The 24,209-nt window shown below is 37.9% G+C and overlaps 1 protein-coding gene and 1 long non-coding RNA gene across 2 annotated transcripts in view; one reads left to right on the top strand and one right to left on the bottom strand.

The window, feature by feature from the left end:
- The first annotated feature begins 1,819 nt into the window (after positions 1 to 1,819).
- Positions 1,820 to 24,209, top strand: part of LOC5572872 (CTD small phosphatase-like protein 2) — a 40,546-nt gene continuing 18,156 nt past the window's right edge. The window contains exon 1 of the mRNA XM_021843699.1: positions 1,820 to 1,971. The gene's annotated coding sequence lies outside the window, so the exon portion shown is untranslated. The remainder of the gene's footprint in view (positions 1,972 to 24,209) is intronic.
- On the bottom strand, positions 7,634 to 7,943 carry LOC110676309. The gene is made up of 2 exons (XR_002500256.1): positions 7,835 to 7,943; positions 7,634 to 7,775 (listed from the first exon to the last, which is right to left on the bottom strand). It is a non-coding gene; the product is annotated as an uncharacterized LOC110676309 (long non-coding RNA).

The raw sequence follows: 24,209 nt of genomic DNA, 5'->3' as shown, positions 1-24,209 counted from the left end.
GACAACGGTGACGAAAATGAAGACAGCGACAACGACGACGAAGGCCACAGCAAAAAAGATGCGACTGACGACGAACTACAAACTACCACGAAGCGGCGATTGTCAACAAGAACATCGAGCGATGAAAATGATACAGATCGATCACACATGCAAGAGAGTCAAACAACTGGAATAGAACGGGAAGGAAAAGATCAATGTGAATCTGCCGATTTGGGATGGAGAGTAACCCGATCAAAAAAATATAAGAAAATTGAAATCAAATGAATTTTTGTTCAAGATTAGATAAAGGGTATTTGGGTTCATTCATTTATTTCATAACGCTGAAATTGGCCATTCTGGGCTCCCACCCACCCCCTTGTAACGCTTTTTGTATGAATGTTTTTCAATTTTTGTATGGGCCGTAACATCGCTAGGACACCCACCCACCCCCTCTAGCGTTATGAAATTTGTGAATGGGCCCTTTATTAATTGAATTTGTATTTGAAGCAATTGTTGAACTAGGTAGGATAATCAATGAATTAACGAGATTTGTTATACTGTTAAAATATTATTCCGACACGAATGCACCTCGTCGGGTGTAAAGTGTCGAAAATAAAAATAAATAAATAAATAAATAAATTATAATATTATATGCGCATCAGCAGAGATCGATTTTTCTTCGAAAAAGTATACAAAATTAAATAAATTTGTGTGGCATTTTATGGTGCATAATGAAGAAGGACGATGCGTAATTTCTACTGAATCGAAAATAGCAGTCAAACACACGTCCAAGGAAATGGATCATTGCAATTACTTCCATATGATACTGAACGTGAGAAATGTTTGAAAATAATCGCAGTAATTTTCAAGTTTAGGAGAGTGAGGCAGATTTGTTTTCTTCGTCATAAATGGTGTTTCAAACCTATTGGGCTAAAAATTTGCATTATTAATTTTAGCATATAAGCGCATCTTACTGCCGAATTTCAGAAAAACTGCGACCAAATACTATGAGAACAAAATGGCCGAAAAAACGAAAGTTTCTGTATGGAGTCCTAATGCCCTGTCCCGATTTCAGTACCAAGCCCACAACAACGCATGTTTGGTGCAAAGTACCCAACTAGTACACGCAGCGAACTGGACTATCGAATTTCATACATTTTGCCTTATGAAAGGTGGAACGATTATTGCAAAACGAACGCTTTATGTATCGTTTTAACATCAAGGCGTCGATAGGCGAGAAGTGTACGCACGGACCTATCGATCACAAGGTTCTTGGTTCGATTCCAGGTTGCCACGAAAACATTTTTTGTTTTCAAATTTTGGTTTCATTAGGCAAATCTATGAATTTCAACCCGATTTCTTGTGGCGAATTTTCATAAGGGGTTCTTATGTTTATCCCTAGTTCATTTGCCTGAGTGTAGCAGACCCTGGGGCGTAGCATACAAAGTAAAGGGAAAGTGATCTAAATGCTGAAAATCGAGCAACCTAATATATAATGAAAACAAGATTGTTTTATCCTTCCAGTCGTCGCGCGGTTTGGCCCCTTCAGAACCACCACGCAGCTGTTGTGAACGAAAAGCGAGCTTTTTTCAACAGTGTTGTACAAAATACAACAGCGCGACGACTGAAGTGTTATCAAAAATTTTGGAACTTTATATATTGGTTGTATCGAACCATGTCCTTAAACTTGAACGTCACGTTACGCGTAGCAGTACAGACAGCCGCCAGTTCTGCTGTCATCGATCGGGTGCAAAACAGCCGCCCTCACCACTACACCCTCATCCATCGTTCATCGTACGATCGGCAGCAACACTTCGCCTTGGTGGTGTTTGTGTTGATGTCAGAAAGCGTAGCCATTTTAGAAAATCAAAACAGAGTGAAAATTTCGGTGCACCCATCGGCGGTGCAGAAAAAGTGTTTTTTCGTGCGTGAATAAACTGTGAAACCGACGGAAAAATGTTCTAAACGAATGGAAATTGACCGCTGGAGCAGGTGAGTGTCGAGTGAATGGTCGTTGAGGGAAAAAGTGTAGTTATTTTCCGGATGCTTTACTTTTCCGAAGGCGTCTGAGAGGGCGAAAAGTTTTTCAAGCTTATTCCCGAAAAGTCAACCCGCTGCACAGGTGAAAAAGAGTGTTGAAGATTCGGTGCGAGTGTCGTGAAGTTCCGGCGCACGGATTTTGTCCGGTGGCATGTACCAAATTCTGGTTGACCCGAAAATCGGCTTCCGAAGGATCGTCCTGTGCAAAAGTTTGAATTGCTTTGTTTATAATTAGGCATTATTTTGTTTGTTGTTTGTAAGCGCCAATGCAAAAAAGCGTGATGCGGAAAAAAGGTGCTCCGTGCTGTTTTCTCGCTGGCTGAAGAAGTCGAGGGCGGGATGTGGGACGATTAGGAGAGGTGGGTAGAAGACACTGCACTGTTGTGATAAAACACTGAGCATTTTCACTTCTAGCTGGCTGGCTTTCGTCTACGTGATTTTTCTCGCAAACTCTTTTGCTTCTTGGCTTCGGTCTTTGAAGCCGTGGTTATGTTTTGTGGACAAATTTTGTTTATTGATCCGATGATAAAATATATTCAAACACTTCAACTTCCAATGTTTCTCACATGAACTATCTAATAGTTTCATGAATATTTAAAACATCCATTTTATGTAACAATTTCATGCAGATTATTGATTTTATAGAAATTTTTGTTTCGATCTTATGAAAATATTCCTTTTGGGCTTTTTGCAGGGCTGGTAGCGAGTCACTTTTTAGAGTTCTGGTCATTGTTTTTCACCTGGTCACTTAAAAGACACTTTTTTCGCGATTAGTTTATAACAAATACAGTGCCCGTTCGATTGTGGCAACAATTTTGTTTATTGTTCTAACGTTTTTCTTGTAAAATTTACATTACATTTAATGAATCCCCGGATAAAAATAAAATACAAAAACAATTATACAACACAATTTTCGAAGTTTTCAGCACCCCCCTCCCCCCTCCGCTTATGGTAATTTTGAAACTTTGGGTGTTTCTGTTGAAACACAGCTTGGTAAATATACTTTCATAGCTGCCTATTTGCCTTTTCAATGCACTGGGCAGCAAGTTAATTTGTTTCAAAATGACTTGCGGAAATTGACTCGCAATAAATCATTTTTTTTGTCATTGGTAACTTTAATGTCAAACATCGCTCATGGAATAATTCGCAAAGTAATACGGTAAAAATTTATTTGACGAGTGCTCTTCAGGACATTTCTCAATTCAATACCCTGATAGCCCTATTTGTTTTTCCTCTTCTAGAAACCCATCTACGATTGATTTGGTCTTAACCGACGCTAGTCACCTTAGTAGCCAACTGTTTACTCATGCTGATTTCGATTCTGATCATGTCCCTGTTACAATTCAAATATCCCATGAAGCGGTTCTCTATCCTATCAGCTTCAAATTTAATTATTTTCGAACAGTTTGGAATACATATGGAACATAATCTTGATGTTAGAATTTCATTGCAAACAAAAATTGATACTGACAATGCTCTCGAAACTTTAACAACTAATTCCATTGTTGAAGCCAGGAGCATTGCAATTCCAAAATGTAAAATTTGAATCCGTGATTATGGACGATGATCTTAAGGCGAAACATCTCGGAATCCAAAGATGGCCGTCACAATGTGCCCCTACTTACGTTTTCAAAGGCACTAAACTGGAGAAATAGTTGTCAAACGTTTCTGATCTTCTTATTTTAAGCTTTCTGCTAGTGCACAAAGCCAAAAAAAAGGACGCTGTTGGATGCGTTCTTCGCGAGATTTGTGCCTTTGAAGTTTCAGTGCAATCTTAGAAGTTGATTCTAAATTGTTTCACCTTAAACTCTTGATCCGCCTTAAAAACGCGAGGAGAGGGCAATTTCAACGCACTCGCGATCGTGCTATGAAAATTATATGGCAGGATTTGCAGAAAGAAATCAAGAAACGTTTTGTACAATTAAGAAACAAAAAATTTGAAACTAAGAATTCTGAATTGGACCCTGGCTCTAGGCCCTTTCGGAAATTATCTAAAATTTTGAAAAAAAAAACCTCAGAAGCCAATACCGACATTGAAAGAGGAAAACAAATTATTACTAACCAATTGCGAAAAAGCTCAAAAACTTACTATGAAGCGCGCACAATTTTAATTTAGGACTTACTAGTCCAATAGAAAATCAAGTTTTTCAGGATTTCGAAAACATTCTCAATCAAGAAACGTTTTCGAAAATTTCTTGGATACTGTTTTAGAAGAAGAGAGAACTATTATCAAGCATGAGAAAATGCATTCACTCACTCGAACGCCACTGATAAAAAATAGCAAAAAATCTGCTGCTACCGAACATTTTAGTGATAGCTGAACCGTACTGGTTGGAATGTAGCACGAAAGCGTCGAAACCGATTGTGTAACAGCAAGAATTGGAAGGAACACGGAGAGAAGTGAATACCAATAGCTACACTTGTATCTGCGAGGCACTAGAGAACGCATTTAGCATCCATACACTGAGGAAAGCGGACGTAAGACTGTCTTAAGATTTGCTTATGGAATTACGACACAAGAAAAATCTTTGAAATTCATAAGACTATCGTATGATTTTCCGCAGATGTTGTTTCCATAATGCTCCTCGAAGGAACTGTGTAAGATGATCTTATGAATCAGCATTGACTGATAGCAAAATCCATAGATAGTCTTATGAATTAGCGTTCTAATCCATTCTTGGTTCCATAAGACTGTCTTGTGTATTTTGAGCTTCAGATTATGAATTTCAATGAATGAATTATACTAATCCGCGTTGATAAATAGGTTCACCAACTTGCAAAAATCAAATTATCATCCATTTCGTGATCAAACGCAGGGTGTCTACTACTAACCTGGAAAACCTGGAATTATCAGGGAATTTTATTCAACCTGGAAAAAACCTGGAATTCTCAGGGAATTTTGATCACAATCAGGGAAATTATGTTGAGGCAGTAATTCATGATAGAATATGTTCACGCCAAAGTATTTTTGCGTCATAACTCAGAGCTATCATTAATTGCCAGAAAACTCTCTTCATTCGAAAAAAATTCGACTGCGCCGCTCTCCAAATACTATATCAGCTGTTTATTGAGGATCCATTCGAGTATGAAATTTCATCAGCTTATCAAAGCATGATCTAAATTTATTCAGTGAAGAATTACATGTCTAGGGCTGGTAGCAGGTTTCTTTTTAGATACCATTGGCTCTAAAAAGTCTCTGTTTTTGATGAAGGTGTCTGAAGTCTCTATTTTGACCAAAATAGTCTCTGAAGTCTCTCTTTTTCCTTAACTTGCTTGCAGATAACTGATATGCAAAATTTCTTCACGTATTTCTCGAGAACAGCTTCAGGAAATATCCTTATGGTTCCTCCAGAGATTATACCAGGAATTCTTCAAGAAATTCCTTTAGCATTTTTTTCATAGGATGCTTATAGAAGTTCCTCCATAATTTGCTTTAAGAAATCCTTGAACATTTCAACGTTACTACCTCTAGTAATTTTCTCAGGGAGTACTTTGAACAAAGACTATCCTGGGATTTCCTCCAGATATTTTTCACTAACTATTCAACGAGTTCTACAGTCGTTAATCTAAGATATATCCAAAGTTTCCGACAGAATTTCTCCCAAGAAAAATCGACAAGGATTTCAACGCCATTTCATCTACGGTTATTCCAAAGAATAGATCCAAAATTTCTTTATTCGAGTGAATATATTAAGAAAATGTCAAATAATTCCCTCAATTAGACCTGTGTTCCATTATTAAGTTTCTTTACATTTTTTTCTAGGAATTTCTCCAACATATCATCCAAGGATTACTGGCGTTCATCCAAACATTTTTAAATGTTTTTCTCAAAAAATTCTCATGGAATATTGAAAAGCTCATTTAAGGTTTTACACAATTTAATACCACAGCATTTTTTCCAAATCCTTCGATTGTAGAAATGATTATTCCTAAACAATTTTCTAGTAATTTCATCCTGTGTTGCAGGAGATCCTTTGCAATATCCTGCGAGATATTATGATGTTTCTTTTTTTAATTATCTTAGTAATAATCTTGGAAATCTTCTAAAAGTTCTTCAAGAGTAAGTCTTTCTGAAAATCCTCTTTCATGTAGGGTGACCTGAGAAATTAAGAAACTGTAACAAAAGATACCCGTAAATTAGCTTTAGGAATGCGTCACGGATTTTCTCAACAATTTCTTAGCTTTCTGAGAAATTTCATTCAAATTTCCTTAGATAAAACTCCTGGAACAATGCTTGAGAAAAAATGTTTTGAAAACTTCCTTCAGAAATCTCTAGAATTAATAGAGGAATTTCCGAAGAAATCCTAGGAGTAATCTCTGAAGTAATTCCTGAAGGTATCCTCAGAGAAATTTGTAGTCAAAATCGTATGAAAATTCTGAAGAACAATTTTGAAGAAAATCCTGAGAAATCCGTGGAGACATCTGGAGAAGTTTCTGGTTGAATATTACAACATGTTTTAAACGGGAGTCTTGGAGGATGTTCTAGAAAATCTGATTGAAGAATCACCGGGTAAAATTCTCGAGGAAAAGGGGCTTTTTCAAAAAAATATTTGAAATGATATGTGAATGAATTTCTGATGAAAGCCTTGAGGTATTTTTTGTGATATTTTTTGGAGGAATTCCTTATGAAAATTTTTGGAGAGTCAAAATAGATATCAATCCATCCCTCTCGTAATGTCGTCACAATACATCAATGAATGTTTGTCCTTTACTGGCATATACCAGATGTGCTTGTATGTCGTCGTGATGTCACAAAAAAAAATTGAAAAAAAAAAGTTTTAAAGATAGGAGAACTTACGTATTCTCGGCAGTCTTAGTCGATACCGCGCTTCTTTTGTAATTTTCTCCGACATCAGTAGATAAATTCCGTGTTTGTCTGTTTACATTTATGCGTTGCTCAATCCTCTATCGATTCACACGGACAGACTTGTCAAAATGCTTTTGGAAACGTTTTTACAACGCTGCGATCATCTCTTATCAGTGTGACTATTGTCGGCAACTTTCCCATAAGAACTGCTGGTGAATCTCTTCGGCAGCTCCAAATCAGTCGCATTTTGAGGCGTGTTCATTTGAATTGATGACATCTCTGGCGGTATTGTTTTTTTTTCAGTCTCGGAAATCTCGTCAGTGGGAAGCGGACAGAACAAAGAATCATCTGAATGTTTTCATTGACGTGTTTTGATAGAATAATTCTGTGAGTTTGGCGTTTGAAATTTGGTTGCCGATAATAGTCGAATGGTGCCGAAGCCGTAAGTCTCCCTATTTTCAGGGAAATGTCTGGAGTGAATCAAACTATTTTGTCCTGCACTCAAAATAATCGACACGTCATTGCTACGTGAAAACATACGTGATTTTTTTCCATGGCACTTTCCACGTAGCTCTTACGTGGATCATAGGTAACACAGAATGAACGCATGAACTATTGAACTTCATCTGTTCCATCGGAGTTTCACGTAGCAGCTACGTGGATTTCTCCGTAGCTTTTACAAAGCCTTCCAATAAATCCTACATAATATTTCAATTAAAGTTATCAACATATTTTTATAAAAGCCACCTGTTTTTCATTTTCTCTGCAGCTGCATAATTTTTCAATTCGGAGAAGAGTGAAACAAACTTAAGAGATCAAATATTTATTACACTCAACCGATAGCCATTACAAATTTATTCAACATAGCACAGTGAGTTGAATCACCGCAGGATTTCATTTACTTTCACGAGTGATGCAAATAGTATGGTCCAGTTGAATACGAGCATTTCTGTAGATCGGAACAAAAACTACAATCACATAGTTAGCAATTAAAAAAAAAATACTTACGAACGGCCGTTCCCCGATTGACTAAAGAATCTTTCCGGTACCAGATTCATCTGAAGCTGATTCGTTTCTGATGTTTGTGAGTCGGTCTTGCTGCTTGACTTTACGTTAAAAATTGCCATAATCAATCGCAAATCATGTAAAAGGGTAATTAATAAAAGATTAGCCGGTATTTAAACCATATTTACCTTGAGGACGATCGATCGAAATCAGATTTAGTTCTTGAAGAAACTAGTGGACACCATCTTCTTATTTGAGATCAACACAGAATGAACACATTGTGCAGATGTCAGAATGAAGTAAGCGCCTACATGGTTTTCACGTAAGTGTGATAGGCTTCCACAGTGAGAATTATCGGGTGGTCTGGTGATCATTACCTTAGTCAGGTAAGATCGTGGTAAAATGAATTCTGATCAATTTACGTGATTTTTCACGTAGCAATGACGTTTGGATTATTTTGAGTGTGGTTCCTATTAGGTTTCGTTTTTTGATTACTGTTTTGTCTCTTTTCGGTCTCATTTTGGTTACTTTTTAATCTCTTTTTTCTGGAAAAAGGTTTCTAAATTTCATATATTCAAGAAATTCATTTACCATGCACAATTTTTAAAATTATTGGAAAATATTTAATTTCAGAAAAAAAAAACGATTTTCGAAAAGTAAACTGGAATTTAAACAACTTTAAATTCAAAATTTCGAGCAATCATGATTAATTTGAAGCTTTTTCGAATTAAATGCAAAAATTTATAATTTATTTATATTATCACAGTTTTCGAATGACTTATGATCTCGCCCTATAAGCCATTGGTAACCATGTGTATAGCTCGTTGTTTCTAAGCATTTGAATGGAGTTTCACGTTATTTAACAACGACATGGTGAAGAAAGGATCATTCCATACCTGCCAGTAGTGTTGGTTTGGATACTCAATAATTGTTTTGCGCTGAAACAACGAGCTACACACGAGGTTACCAATGCGGCTTCTAGGGCGTTATCCCATGTTATGCGAGAGTTAAATGTTATAGTGGTTATCACGCTCAATGGTATGGGTGCCCTAGTGTAGATGTAGTTGTGAACCTTAGAGGAAAACAATATGCACTCAGTCTCGAAAAGCACCCAGAAATCGGGTGTAAATTTTTCAAATTGGGTAATATTTCCATATGCATTTTGATGAGTCTGGAAAGCGTGTGCAAGTTTCTTTGAGGAAAACAAAAACAAACTGTGTATGACGAGCGTATGCTAGTCTACGTGTGTTCAAATGTCACTAAGCTCTATACGGTCGAACGTGATTACCCAGGGGCTTGATAATCCGTATTTCTATTATATATAAAAAAAGATCCGACATCCAAAAGTTTTACGAATTGTTTTGTGTTAATTTAGATGGGTATATATCAACTTAAATATGTAGCAGATGATCATTAACACGATCGATTCAATTTGAGATATTTTAATGAATTTGGCATTTTTGCTGTATGATAACTTGCTAATACATCGGTAAACTTATTATTTATTGTAAAATATTGCCACGTATCCAAATAAAGTTTAATTTTGCGAACATGAAGCTGGCTTAGTTATCCAAACGACTGATGGAAATGCATGGTACATAATTTGTACTAAAAACACTTTCAAGAAGACACATACTGATGCACTTGAATGTTCCGTTCAGTTCACAGAGCTCTTACAAACGGAATAAAAGACATCATCCTTGGCAAAAACGATTCATTTGAATAAAACTTAGCTTTTGTATTGTTATCATCTTCACATAGTAATATTGGATATTTTGGATAGTTTCAGCATGCTTTACATAATGTTTAGAAGTGTATAAATAGCTATTAAAACGAAAACAGTTTAAAATTTGTCATTAAATTGTTTTAGACAAAATTAGAGTATTTCTTGAACCTGGAATTATTTTTATAAAACCTGGAAAAACCTGGAAATATCAGGGAATTTCATTTCGGTGAACGAGTAGACACCCTGAAACGTCAACATCCCACCGCAAAGTCGCTAGTGTTTGGAGGTGATTTTATCCTCCAACTTGCCAAATAACCTCCAAATCATCACCTCCAAGTTAGTTCTAATTAGAGACGTTCCGATACTTCCGATATATCGGAATATCGATATTTTGCTTATGATATTCGTTATTTTGGTATCGATATTTCTATTCTATATTATATTTTCAACGGATTAAAAAAGAAATTAAGATCCAAAGAACATTTTTTGCTACGAAAAATGCCGTTCTATTGAATCATTTCTAACAGCACAAACATATTTCAAGAGTATCCACATGGCCCTTCATGCGACGCATAGTCTCAGTAGTTTTCAATCAGGTAGGCTGTGACACAGCAACCTGATCTTTGTTACTTTTTCACTAATTAATTCATTTAAATTTAAGACTAATAATAAGAAGAAGAAACGAAAAAGAAGAAAACTAATCAAAAACTTTGTTTCAAAAACTAAAAAAAAACTAACAAGCAAATTTTTATACTATTTACATTTCAGCCCTCTCAGGTTCTATCCGGGAGAATAGTTTAGGGGCAGACTCAAAACACACACTTGCTTCGCGAATTTAATTTTAACACAGTTTAAGAAAGAGGAAACGGAGTTGCGCTCGAAATGATTATGCTGAACCACTAATGAAAATTCAAATTTACTTATAATTTATTCATTTACGATTAGGATCAAGGGAATTATGGAGAGAATGCACTATAAAACTTCACCTGCAATGAATCGTTTGTGTTAGGATTTCCGGCCCGATCGGTAAGCGGCGAGTGATCCGATTTCCTTGCCGACGACTTCACCCAATTCAGCCAACGGCCGGACGGTTGTCGTGTTACCAGCGGGGCTTCACGTCTTTAGAATATCCTCAAGGAAGCTTCGTGCGGTTTGGTTGTCCCAAGTAGTTCACCAGGATCACCAGTAGGGCACTTGACACTATCACTGCCGATTTTGAGCTGTGGTGGGGTGCTGATGCCTTCCACTCGAGATTCACTTTGGATTTATACCTAAGAGTTTTGAACGTTTAATGTGGGCTTCGTAGCCGTGTGGTTAGTGTCACCAGGCATTTAGCCACATCGTTCTATGGAGCGTGGGTTCGATTCCTGTCTCAGGCCGAAAAACTTTTCGTGAGAAATGTTTTCCGACTGTGCTACTAGGCGTTGCATGCTAGTCCGTTGTCCAGGGTGGCCACTGAACCGGGAAAAACGGGAAAAGCGGGAAAAAGACGGGAATTTGAATCCATCGGGAAAAAGACGGGAAAAACCGGGAATTTGAGATGGTCACCGGGAAAAACATTTTGAACGAACACTTTAAAGCTGTAAATTTACAAACCATTTTTTTTTTTTTTTTTTTTTGTAAAAAGTACGTTTATTTGTCGATATTGGTTATAAAAGAATTATTTACATAATTATTCAAACGCCGACATGAAAAGCAAAATTCAATTCATTAATATCTATCCTTCCATTACAACCATCAATGAAGGAAATATAATTTACTAAAGTCTTCAAGGCCATTGTTCTCCTTCTCGGTCCGATTCGTTCTAATGAGGGCCGCAGCAATTCCTCAGCATCGAGCCGCCGGCCGGCGGTCTCCAACAGTTTCTGTTGAAGCAATTCACACGCATTGGTTACTCTCTGACAAGCAAAAAACTTGTGTTGTATTGTTTCCACGTGTGCGCCACAATAGGTACATGATTCTCCATCTGTGCGCCTCATTTTGAAGAGTAGTCGACGGTGCGGGATTTTCTGATTTACCCACATGTACAGCACGCTCCGATGAGAAGAAGGTAGGTCCCGATCGGATATGTTTTTCCAAATCCGAACCCAATTCACATTGGGATTTTCTGTCTCCACTTTTGGCCTTTCTGTACGCTCGACAAAAAAGTGGTGAATGAGATCGGCGGAAGGGTGTTGGTGTATTTGGAAGGGTAAATTTCTAACGTTTTTAAGGAGTAGTTTTAGGCAGGGAAGGTCGTGAAGGAGGATTGCTTGTGGAGGATTTGCTAGGTTTAGAAAGGAATTATAATATGGGATGGAGTCGATCTCGCGAAGATGACGGTTGATCAGCAGAGCGCTGCATTTCATTGCTGGTATGTGCAGTTTGATACCACCACTTCCCTTGTCGCGTGCAAGTTGCTGCATTGGTACGGTCGCAGAAACACCACGGAAGAGATATCGTCGCATTGTTGCCGTTACTTTCGCTACATGTGCTGCTGTAGGGGCTAGGTGGGCCGCAATGTACCACATTTTAGATGACAAGAATGTATTTAGTAGTGTCACCTTTTGATGAAGTACCAAGCTGCGCTGGGAGTGCATCCAAACTTGGCGCGAAAAGTTTGATACGAGTGTGTCCCAGTTTATCTTCACCATCTCCGCAATAGAGTTCACAAAAACGACACCGAGAATTTTTATTGTGTTTTCTGTGCGCAGCCACGGCACAGTGAGTGTGCCATCGATTTGGCCAACGTCTATTGCTGTCGTTTTAGCTTCATTTAAACGTGCGCCAGCTATCCGTTCAAAACGTCTGAACAGATCTCGCATTACGTTCAGCTGCTCCGCATTCGTGACGATTGCACTGATGTCATCAGCGTAGGCAACAATTAAACTCCCCTCGCACGCTTGTTCCAACCGCCGTAGAAGAGGGTGCAGGTATAACACAAATAAATGCATAGAAAGAGGATCTCCTTGTCTGACCGATCGCTGTATCGGGAAGGGTGCTGACAGAGAGCCGTTGATGAGCAAACGGGACGTAGACGATTCTGCTATACGAGCCAGTAAATTCAACATTTCTGGATCGAAGCCCAAACTATGCATTGTGCGGAACAAAAAACCGTGATCGACTCGATCAAAAGCATGATCCAAATCAAATCCGATCAACTTGGCAGAGCGACCATTCGCTTTCAGATACGCAATTTTATCTTTGATTGCAAGTGTTGCCTGGAAAATATTTTTTCCAGTGTTGGAGCATTTTTGTGAAACCGTCAAAATATTGTGACAACGGATCACATTATCGAGTCGCTTTTTCAATATTCTAGATAGAATTTTATAGTCAAAGTTGACTAAGCTGATCGGTCGGTATGATCGTGCGGTTTCTCCTGCACCACGTTTTTTCACCAACACGATCACACCATCGACGAAAGTCGAGGGGAAGTTCAATCGGAGTGCTTCATTCATGATCAAATTGAGCTCTCGGTGTATCACATCAAAAGCCCTCAGATAAAATTCTTTGGGCAGACCGTCGGGTCCCGGGGATTTTTTTGACGCGCTCGTTCGTATAGCCGAAAGAATGTCGGTTGTCGTAATTTCGCTCATACAGGCAGCACTTACCTCATCTCGCTCTGGGATAACTCTCTCGCATTCGAAGGCGTCTCCTTCTTCGACATTCTCCCGTGCATAGAGGTTGGTGAAATAGTGCAGCATGTGATCTCGTATGGCATCTGGTCCGTCGATTATTTCGTCATCTTCGTTTTTCAGTCGCTCAATGATGGTATTTTTCCTCGTTCTTTCTCCGAGCTGAAATGTTGACAGTGGTTCGCCAGCAACCAGCGTTTCGTTTATTCGGATAAACATTTCAGAAAAGCGACGCTGATGCGAGAGCAATTGGGCTTTTAACTTGTTGATGGTTACAAGCATGGTTCGATTGTTGTGGTAGCCGTCGTATGCTTGTCGAAGCAGCTCGTAAAGACGTTGTTGTTCGCGGTGGAATGAATCAAACGCAAGTTTTGATTTCCATCGAAAGAAAGATTTAATATGCGGCTTTGCATACGACAGCCACCATTCCATCCACGTTCGATAATTTCGGCGTTGACGGGTCCAGTACTGCCAACGTATCTGGAGCTCTTCGATGTTTTCGGCAGTTAGCAGGTGAGGACGGAGGGACCAGAAGCCACGACCAGGGGGTCTGTCGGAGAGGGGAATGCACATCCTCGCAGTTACCGCTTTGTGGTCGGTGAAGCAACAGACGTGAACTGCTGTAGCTCTCAAATGCTCTCGGAGGCTGGTACTCACATAGAGCCGATCAAGTCTAGACGAGGAGTTGTGGGTAATGTATGTGTAGCCCGTTTCACGTGAACGAAGCTGTTGCCAAACATCGTGTAGTCGTAGTTGCTGTACTGTAGATTGGAGCGCGGGGCTTGAGTTGGCACCCGTAGCGTCGCATTGCCTAATCACACAGTTAAAATCCCCACCGAGGATGACGTTATCGGTGCGATGCCGTAGGTAATATGCAACGGTGTTGTTGTAGAATCGTTCCCGCTCGGCACGAAGAACCGATCCCGATGGAGCATACACATTACACAAAGTAGTATTCTGTACTCGTAGAGCAAGCAGTCTGCCATCTAGACTTTTCTCGACGTGTGAGTATTTGATGTGCTGTTTTAAAGCAATCGCTGTTCCTCTTCGCGCATGATCGACGTTGCATATGACATTGTAACCGGGTAGGGCAAGATGGTCGTTCTCAACCTCCTGCAGAAAAACTATGTCGAGATCGGTCGTTCGAATGAATGTACGGAGAGCGTTTATTTTTGTTGTGTTGGTGATCGTGTTAATGTTGATGGTGCCGATGTTTACACTCGTAAGATCCATTACTGTGTATTATCGTCCCCCGAGCCTCGAACGTGTTCGTTGGAGTCGCTATGACGCATCTTTTTCCCCGGCGGGGATCGTCTGCTTCGCAAACGTCGGTTGCTGCTTGAATCGTTCGAAACATGAGAAGAGTCCGTATCATTGCCATCTGTCTTGCGAGCTGCTGCTGGGTTGCCGATTGGGGTTGAAATCGGCATATTTTGGAGAACGGATTGTGCGCCGGCTAATACAGGCATGGGAGGTGCCATCATGGTTGTTTGCTGTGTTGGAATGATTCGTTTCTCTTTCGGTTTGGCGGCGATTTCGTTCGCCGAGGTTGGTTGTAGCTGCGATTGTTGTTGTTTGGGCGGGGGGTTGTTCGGCCTAGCCGGTCTTTGCTGCAATGCTGATTGCTTTGCTACGTTGGCATACGATTGGTCTGCTGCAAGTTTTTGAACCAGCAGTTTTTTATTTTGCACACACGGAATTCCGACATGCACAAACTCTTGGCAGTGCAAACAGGTCTGCCGCTGCCCCTTGTACGCCACTGCCGTGTCTTCCCCGCGAATCGTCACGAGGGAAGGGATGTTTTTCTTTACCACCATTCTTGCGATACGTACACCAGTCTTAATACCAGCGAATGCGGTTCGTTCGTCCCACAAGAGGTCCCGAATATTGACGATGTCTCCGTATTCGGTGAGAAATTCGGCGATCTCGTCATTCGAGATTTTATTCGAGAGATCGAACAAACGCACCTCAACTGCTCCGTCCTCCATCAAGATCCGAAGTTTGTAGGCCTTGCCATCAAACACGAATTCGTGCTTGTTGTCGTGTTGACGCACGATGTCCTCGGCGAGTTCGAGGTTGTTCACCTCCACGAAGGTGCAGCCTAGCCGTCTGCTTGGCTGGAGAAGAAGAACACTTTCTCGCGTGAGACCGAGTTCTTTCCCGATGAATTTATGAATTTCATCATGGGAAAGTTGTCTCGGAAATTGCGAGTAATCTACGCGAAAAGTATTTTCGCGGCGCGGCATCGCGGAACACGGCGACGCGATTTATTGTTCGATACTTGTAGCGGCGATGTTTTAAATCGACAAAAACGTAGGGATAGTTCGTGAACGACTTCCGAAATTCGCTCTGCTCGAGAATATCGACTGATCGGCTCGGAAGTTGAGCGCTAACTAAACCATCAAAAGTTGTAGAAAGTTGATATGGTTTATTACATTTCCATTAATAATCCGTATTGTTGGAAAAATAACATTAAATATTCTACTTTGCTACACTAAAGTTCTTAGAAATGTTTTGAATTGGTTGGTAATGTTTCGAAATCGTTTTTTTCCTCTCACTACCAGGGCTTGATTTTTTCACTAACATATGACTCAAAGTTTTGAATCAGAGTTTCAAAACTCCAGGCAGAATTAAGCCTCGAACATATTGGATTCATAACTTCCTTTAGTTACTTTAGTTTAGTGGGGCTTTGTTTCATCGTCAGCTTAAACTTTATTTGCTTTAGTGAACTTTTCTTTTGTATGAAGAAAAAAAATGAAAGATTTTAGATTGAAACATTTCAAACAGTGTAATGAGATGCACAAGAGGGACATATCTATCTATATAAATGAAAATGGAATGGTGTTCGTATGTCACGAGTTGGCTTGAGAACGGGACGACCGATTTGAACATTTTTTTCACTTTTGTTGTCCTCAAGAGCTCCGACGATTTTGAGTGGAATAATATTTTTTTGAAAATCGTCCAAGAATGTTGAGAAAACGGGTAATGTAAATTTGACATAATCTTTGGTATTATTTTCAACGCCTCTACGGCCTGGGCATTACAACGCTTGCCGGGACTGCTTGTTGTTGAAGTGAATCAAAAATGCCAAGAGTAGAAACCATCCTATTGGCACCATTGAGGGGATTAGAAGCAAATGGCTGTAAGTGGCAGAAACCTAGTTTTGTTTTCAAGTATTTTTAGCAATTTTTCATACTAATTGTACGGGAACCAAAAAAACAAACCCGAATATTATTTTTTTATTGGACGGAAAATCACCTAAAAATACAGCTTGAAGTAGAATTTTTAGTAAATTCAGTTTAAAAACGACCAAAGGGTCATCCTTTTGCGTATGGGCCTCTCAATTAAAAACCGGGAAAATTTTGAAAATAATACCGGGAAAACCGGGAAAAAAGCGGGAATTTCAAAATGGATATTTGGTGGCCACCCTGGTTGTCTAGTGTGGTGCTTCCTTCAAAGGGCAAAATGCCCACTGGAAGCATTAACGTGGCAGTGTCTTTTTTAATATGGGACGATTTAAACTGTTGGAAATTTGTTACCGAAAAAGCTCATTTCCTGAGCCTGCATATCCTTTTTATAGGGCTTGATGATACAGCAATATTAACCAGCAGAACATTTCCCGGGAGAGATTTGTCTTTGCACAGTTGGTCGGCGTTAAGTCAGAGGGGACCAAGTTCAAAACTTAGGAAAATTGGATCATTCTCTCATTAGATGCGAAATTACCTTACCTCCGTTACATTTTGATCAGACTTGATGAATGATGTAAACTGCGAGAGATATGTTATAATTTTACTTTGGATTCAATAAAAATCGATAAAAGTGTGCAGTCAGAGTGGACCAAGTGCTTATTACTATAACAGTGAAAATGATCAGCGCGCTGAGGAATGCAAGGAAACGAAAAACATTTCAAGAGATTTGTCAAATTTTTCGTCATCGAATGATTCTTCTACTAATCGATCAATAGAAATTTATAAATATTACCTAATTCGATGCATTTGATTTTGATTTTTGACCATTTACCATATTTGGATGGGTGGTCAGAAATTGCAACAATTTCTATACAGACAGAGCGGACTAAGTGTTGAAAAGCAATAAACTGATTGATTATGGCATTTTTTGAGTCAATTTCAAAGTCCGATAGAAGTATATGGTAGTTCTATGGTGTATGTATAGAACGTCCTAGGACCCGCTTATTTGACCAGTATATTTTGGTTGGTACTCAAGATTTTCACTTGGTCCACTCTGACTGAACGCATATTTGAATATTTCTGGTCTTTACTGCCCTGACCCTGCAAAACTTTAATTTTAAGCTACCATAATGGTACTGATTTCGGTATTGACTTTATGGATTAATAAATAATTTACGTTACTGATGTCGAAGGATCTTGATGATCTGTTTATCTTAGAGATATGCACCCAGTTTGACCACGCAAGCATTAAATGATTGTTTTTTTTCAAGAAATTGTTCGGTCAGAATGAACTAGCTCACTGAACGGTGGTCTTTGGTTCAGTCAGAGTGAACCCAATACACATAGTCCATCAAAAAATCGTTGTATCAGAGGTTTGGATTATGATTTTTCATGATTATTACTTCGCATTATATTGTTTGAAAGTTACACAAAGATGTGTAGAAATATTGAATCAAAATTTAAACGAGTTAAAAAACTAAAGAGCGTTAGACTTTAAACCCATTTTTCTCAAAATATGAAAAATGTCACTTGGTCCACTCTGACTTAACGCCGACCAGGGCGCCATGACGCATCAGTACATATATGGTTGGGAAAGATTTTGATGGTGGGATACCAGGGGTTTATTTGGGAGGATTTCAAATTCAAATTTAAATTATTTATATTTACAAATTCATTTTATTTATTTATTTATTTTTATTGAATTCATTTTTTTATATTAAGGGTAATTGGTATCGAAGGATAGGGGGAAAGGGATTATATTTACATATTAAGATATTTACATTTTTTTTTACCCTGCCCTTAGGTGATGGGATTGACGGTGATTTATCAAGTGATTGCATATTGTTGATATTGTGAAATATACTAATACTAATATATTGATCGCGAAAATAATCGTAATTATAACTTATAAAATGTAAGCTAGTCTAATAGTTTTAAATTAAATAATGACATGTGTTTCAATGCTTAAATATACTTTACACTTGATTTATCACACCTTCAGCATGAGTTTAGTTACTGTCGCATGATCTAACACCAGATAACTACGCGTAATGCTGGAGGGACCGGCAGGGCTCACTACCAGTCTCTACTAACACTCAAATCACTAACAAGACTGGGAAACCAACGATCACCTTCATCAGTAGCACTATTTCTAATAGTAGTATTAGTTCAATATACATAAATCTTTTTCAGTAGACCACGAGGCGCAAGAGTGGGTGCGGGTGGTCTCTGCGTCTCACAGGTCATTGAAAATAGACATTTATGTTAGGTTTACTAACAATGTAGTAATTATTACCTTAGTAATGCCGTAAGGTGCCGTAATTCAGCGCATCGCCTAAATCCGCATATTTGGTCCAAAATTAATCGAAATTCAAGAAAAATTTTGAAATTTGTCCATACCGCTATTTGTATATGCTGGTAATGCATAATAATTCCAATTAAAATTGTCATTAACAATAATTTACGATTTTTGAGAAATATTCCAAAATGTTCTGAATTACGGCATTTTACAGTATTGCGTTATTTAGTAAGGTAGGTTGTAGCGGTGTTAGAGATAGTTATGTAATGTTACTGATATATGTATAATAATTAGAAAACTGATGGCACTGCTGTTACTGAAATGTTTCATTTTGAAATATCTTTCATAATATAATATAATATTGTTGAACAAAATGCTGTAATTAATAACTTATTTAATCCTCTACGCATTTTTGCACTACTTTGCATTTATCACACCAACACTGGCGACAATAGCGTTCTTTGGGTAGTATTTATGTTATGTAGTAGTAACCTCTATCATTTTTATTCTAACGATCATAACATAATTATCGTGAGCGTAGTAGTGGAAATAACATAGAAGTAGCTTTTGTATTTGTAATTAAGGTATCATGGTATTAGTTCCCTGTCCTTTGGTTCAGAAAGGGGTATGGGCGCGTTCTGCCAACTCGGTCGAGGCAGATTTCTTGTGTGAACAAGTTACAACATGGACGTTCTAAAATTCCAGAATGAAGTGTTGTGCATTTGAAGATGGGATGGATTCGCGTTCGTGCTTTACTGCTGCTTATCTATAAAGTTATATGCAATAACCGACCCTTAGCTTAACTATTTAAATTAACAGTTGCAAATATAATAATCGTTTTGAGTTTACTAACATGTCGAACCATTCTGAATGGCCGTTGTGAGAATATCACCAAGAACTTCTCACATGCAATAAAGCTGGATTGTCATACATTGAAACATCAAGGTTCTCGCTCTTTTGGATTCATTTTTTGTTGTTTATCATTAGTTTCAGGGATTGTTATCGTGGGAATCCAAAGAGCGAATTTTGTATGACTTCAATGTACGCCAATACTGCCATAAAGCATGTAATAATCACTAACATCCCTTCTCTCTTTATCCTCGTTTTCTTATCTAACCCGCTTCGAGGAATAATTCATCGAAGAGGAAAGGCATCTCTTATCATGGCAGCGTAATGGCCGAGAAAACGTCGGTTTGCGGTCGCATCTCTTCATCCTCGGTTCTGCCCCACGCTCGCCAAATCGATACGCACTTGATCCGCCCACCTAGCTTGCTGCACTCCACGCCTTTGTTAAGTATAAAGTTTCTGTAATCATTGAATACTAATTGAAAGGTAAATCAAATGAACTTATTATTTAACTAATAACAAATTTGTTCCACAGAGCGATTTACAAAACACCACACAAAATCCCTCCTTTCACATATCCTTAGGCAAAACACTTCACTACCGTTATATGTATGACTGATTCATGTTCTTTCGACCTTGCATCATTCATACGTGTAGGGGAAGTCTAGAGTAAAAGCAAAACTTAAAGAACCTTCTGGTCAAAGATGTTGCGTTGCCTACTTCCCAAACTCCAAAACCCCCGGTGTATTATGGAAGGTGTGAGTTTTTAAACTTATGCTGGAGACTTGGCCCCTGACCCCCTTGTACATCAATAAAATAAAATAAAATAAAATAAATATTAAGATATTTACATTTTTAACTAGGGTTAAAGCATAATCATTCACAAAAAAAGGGATAAATATATAACAAAACGAAAAGAGAAAAATACAAAAAGGCAAATACATGTATGTGACCTATCACATAGGTAACAGTTTGCACAAAAATCAACCTAAGGTTTAGTTTGAAAATAATTGGAAATTGATTGAAATTACTATTCATTTTTCTCCGTACTGCGTTGATGCTTCCTTTTATTTATCATGGCCGCCAGATTTCCTAATTTGCGTACAAGGATCCTGCACGCTATGTCTAAACCAACAGATTATGAAAATCGAATGTACCTCGGATGTTTTTCCGCTAGGGTTCAGTATTTGGGTTAGATATTCATAATCGGATGGTTTTTAAATATTCCATCGGTGAAATTTTGTTTTTCTCTATGTTTTAGCTATTTTTTCATATACTGCCTATGAAAATCAATGAAAATCACGTTTTCCTACACATTTTCGCCCACACAAAATGTATGGGAACAATTTCACTGATAGACTATTTTGAAACCTTCCGATTTTGAAATTGTAGACCAAATATTGATATCTAGCAGGAAAAAAATCGAGGTACATTTGATCTTTATAATCTGCTGGTTCAGACATAGCGTGTTCTGCTTTTTGCTCTTAAATATCGGATGGCAAAGCCATAACAATGTGTTTCTGTAAATAAAACATGAGTTTCAATGTTTCAATTTACTGTATGCATAAATACCTTTCTTCATCTTGAGTGAAATGCAGGAATCTTTTTAATGATGGTTTCTATATCGAAAGGGTCACTTGAATCCTGGTAATTCACGTGTAGTTTGATTCTAGAATCCAAGTACAAAATTATGTATACATATAAGCAATTAAAACAAAAATCGGTACATTAAGGTGAAGATGAATCGAAGCCAAACCTCAAATTTTCAAGAGCACCAAACATTCGATTAACCCGTATAGGCCTGAGTGAAAGCAAACATACTAAAACCTTACCGCTCAGCGAATGCTTGATGGATTATAATTATTTTTTGTATTTTGTGTACTGGCACACATATCTAGTTTCCAAAAGCGGCCAGAGGAACGCGGGAATATTCCTGTGGCCGGAGTTATTACGGTGGGTCACTGGGTCAGGTCGGGTTAAAAGGGTACTGTACGTTTGTGGAGGTAGGTAAATTTCAAGTCACAGATTATTTCCGGAATCGGCCATAATTACTTAATTTCTTAATTAATTTATTTATTTATTTATTTGTTTACTTGGAGCAGGGAAAAGCCCATTTGAGCTGAGCAACATTGAGCTCTTTCTCAAATGGGCGCAAAACATCCTCTTCTTTTCTTATCAACAGACTATTACATTTGTTTCCAACTGATACAAAGATTACTTAAATCTACTTAATAACTATGACTAATGTAAACCTAGCTTGCCAGAACCAGATGAAATTTTTTACGAAGAGTTGAACGGGAAAGATGAAAATCAAATTCATTGAAACAACGGTTGAACGATCTGCACATACTTTTAAATGGTTTGTGATGCCCGAGCACCGTGCAAAAATAGGGTTCGACCGAAGTTGACGGTATGAAACATTTATATTGAGGAGAGATACTAGTTGAGCGCAATCTATTCTCGATTGGAGAAGGTCAGAAACAAAAAGACTTTTTGAAACTTCACGGCGAACACTCAACAACTCTAAGCCGATTAACTTGCAACGATCTTCATAACTTACCAAGTTAATTGGATCGTTCCATGGGAGATTTCGCAGAGCAAAGCGCAGAAATTTCCGTTGAAATGCCTCAATACGAAATATGTTGATTTGATAGTACGGTGCCCAAACAACTGTCGAATATTCAAGAATAGACCTTACCAAAGAACAGTACAATGATTTTAAACATTGGATATTTCTGAAGTTTTTAGCGACGCGGAAAATAAAACCAAGAGTTTTAGAGGCTTCAGAGGCAATGAAGTCGATATGCTCTATAAAGGTCAGTTTTGGGTCTAGCAACACACCTAGGTCCTTAATGACAGACTTTCTTTTGAGAGATGTGGTTCGAATTTTATAGTCGTAATCTATCAAAATGCGTTTTCGGGAGAACGACATTACAGAGCATTTCGATGCGTTTAGGTGAATGCGATTAGTTTCACACCAATTGGTAAATATCCCGAGCTGAGATTGCAAAAATAATGCATCATCTACATTATTTACAATCCAATACAGTTCGAAGTCGTCGGCAAAAGAAAGTTTGAAAGATTTAAGTAGAAGATTAACGTCATTAAGATAATGTGGCTACTATATCGAGGAATTTTAAGAAAATTGCATCAGTGCAAACCATTTGAGAAACGATTGAAATGGATAACTATGAGTCCTGCATTCGATTGATTCTACAAATGACCATTTTCGGGTCGCCGGGACACGATAAAGTGGTTAATTTGTATTAAAACATCTATGCCAAGCTTATGGGATCGCATTTTAATGAACAGATATGTTTGATACTTTTTGAGAATTTAAACGGTTTAGTATCATACAAATCTATAGCCGGTTCTTCCAGGCATTAAGTCCGAGTGGCCACATCCGATATATTTTAAACGATGCAAAACTCTTCATTTATAATGTTAAATATCAGATCTTAATGAGTAATACAAATAAAAATGATTGTCATTGCAAATAAATAAAGGTAACATGGCATGTCCCAAAAAACAGCTCTTTGTTACCCGACTTCACTTAGTGACCCATCGGAATAACTGCGGCTACAGGAATATTTCCGAGATCCTCTGGCTACTTCTAGAAATCAGATATGTGTGCCAGTTATACTGACAAAAAATATTTGATTCCGTCAAGAATTCGCTGAGCGGTGAGGGTTTTAGTATTTTTGCTTTCACTCAGGCTGGTTAAGCTGAAAACTTCATCGATTGGTCACTAGGTGGTGGTGATCAATCGATTAAGTTTTCAGCTCAAACGTATGTTCGGTTCTCCAGATTTGTGCTCTTGAAATTATGAGGTTTGGCTTCGATTTATCATCACCTTAAAGTTTAACAATACCTGATTTCACGTCCATATTGAAAAAAAAAAATGTAAGGTTTGTTTAATCATCACGTCCAAACTGAACCGAACTGCGTTGATATGGAGCAAACAAAGTAATATTTAATTTTGGTGGTAGTGAAAAACAACAACTCACACTTTGTTAAAAACATGTTAAGTATCGGTTCAAAACAAACAAAATTTCATTGAACACAACATAATTTCTTAGGTTGATATCAACTATGAATCTATTTTGTTTCAATAAAAATTAGGGATTTACATCAACAAAACTGCAGTTAAAAAAAACAACCAAAATTCTATATTACCCCCCAACTCCGCTTTAAAAGTAAACCGATTCGAAAAGAAAGATTTTTCATTATACTACGATTTTCATCAATATAACCATATTTCATCATTATCGTCTAACTGAAGAATTACTAATTGCTCAAGTTTTCTTATATGCCAGCTTAAAAGTGAATCGATACTATAAACCGGTTTAAAAACAACACATTGTAGTTGTACGATTAATCTGCTATCAATTGATAACAGTAAACTTCACGGGTTATTTTCTGAAATGAATATAAATGAAACAAGTGCATCTGTGAAATGAATCGGTTCAAAAAGTTATAGAAGCAAACTTTAGCGGTATTTTTTTGGAATAAAATTATTGATTTTACCGGTTCGAAAGTGAACCGGTAAACCGAAGCGGTTTATCAAAAGAACAAGATTTATTATTTCACAAAACATCGAAATTGAATTTTGAATAAATCAATATGTATAATGAACCGGCTCATCAAATAACAAGATATAATATTATACGTTGTTTCTCATTATTTGGAACATACGTCCAACTGA

Source organism: Aedes aegypti, chromosome 2 (assembly GCF_002204515.2).
Source record: "Aedes aegypti strain LVP_AGWG chromosome 2, AaegL5.0 Primary Assembly, whole genome shotgun sequence".
In the NCBI taxonomy this organism is placed as follows: Eukaryota; Metazoa; Arthropoda; class Insecta; order Diptera; family Culicidae; genus Aedes; species Aedes aegypti.
The sequence above is the reverse complement of the archived record's forward strand: the minus strand, read 5'-3'. Positions and strand labels throughout refer to the sequence as shown.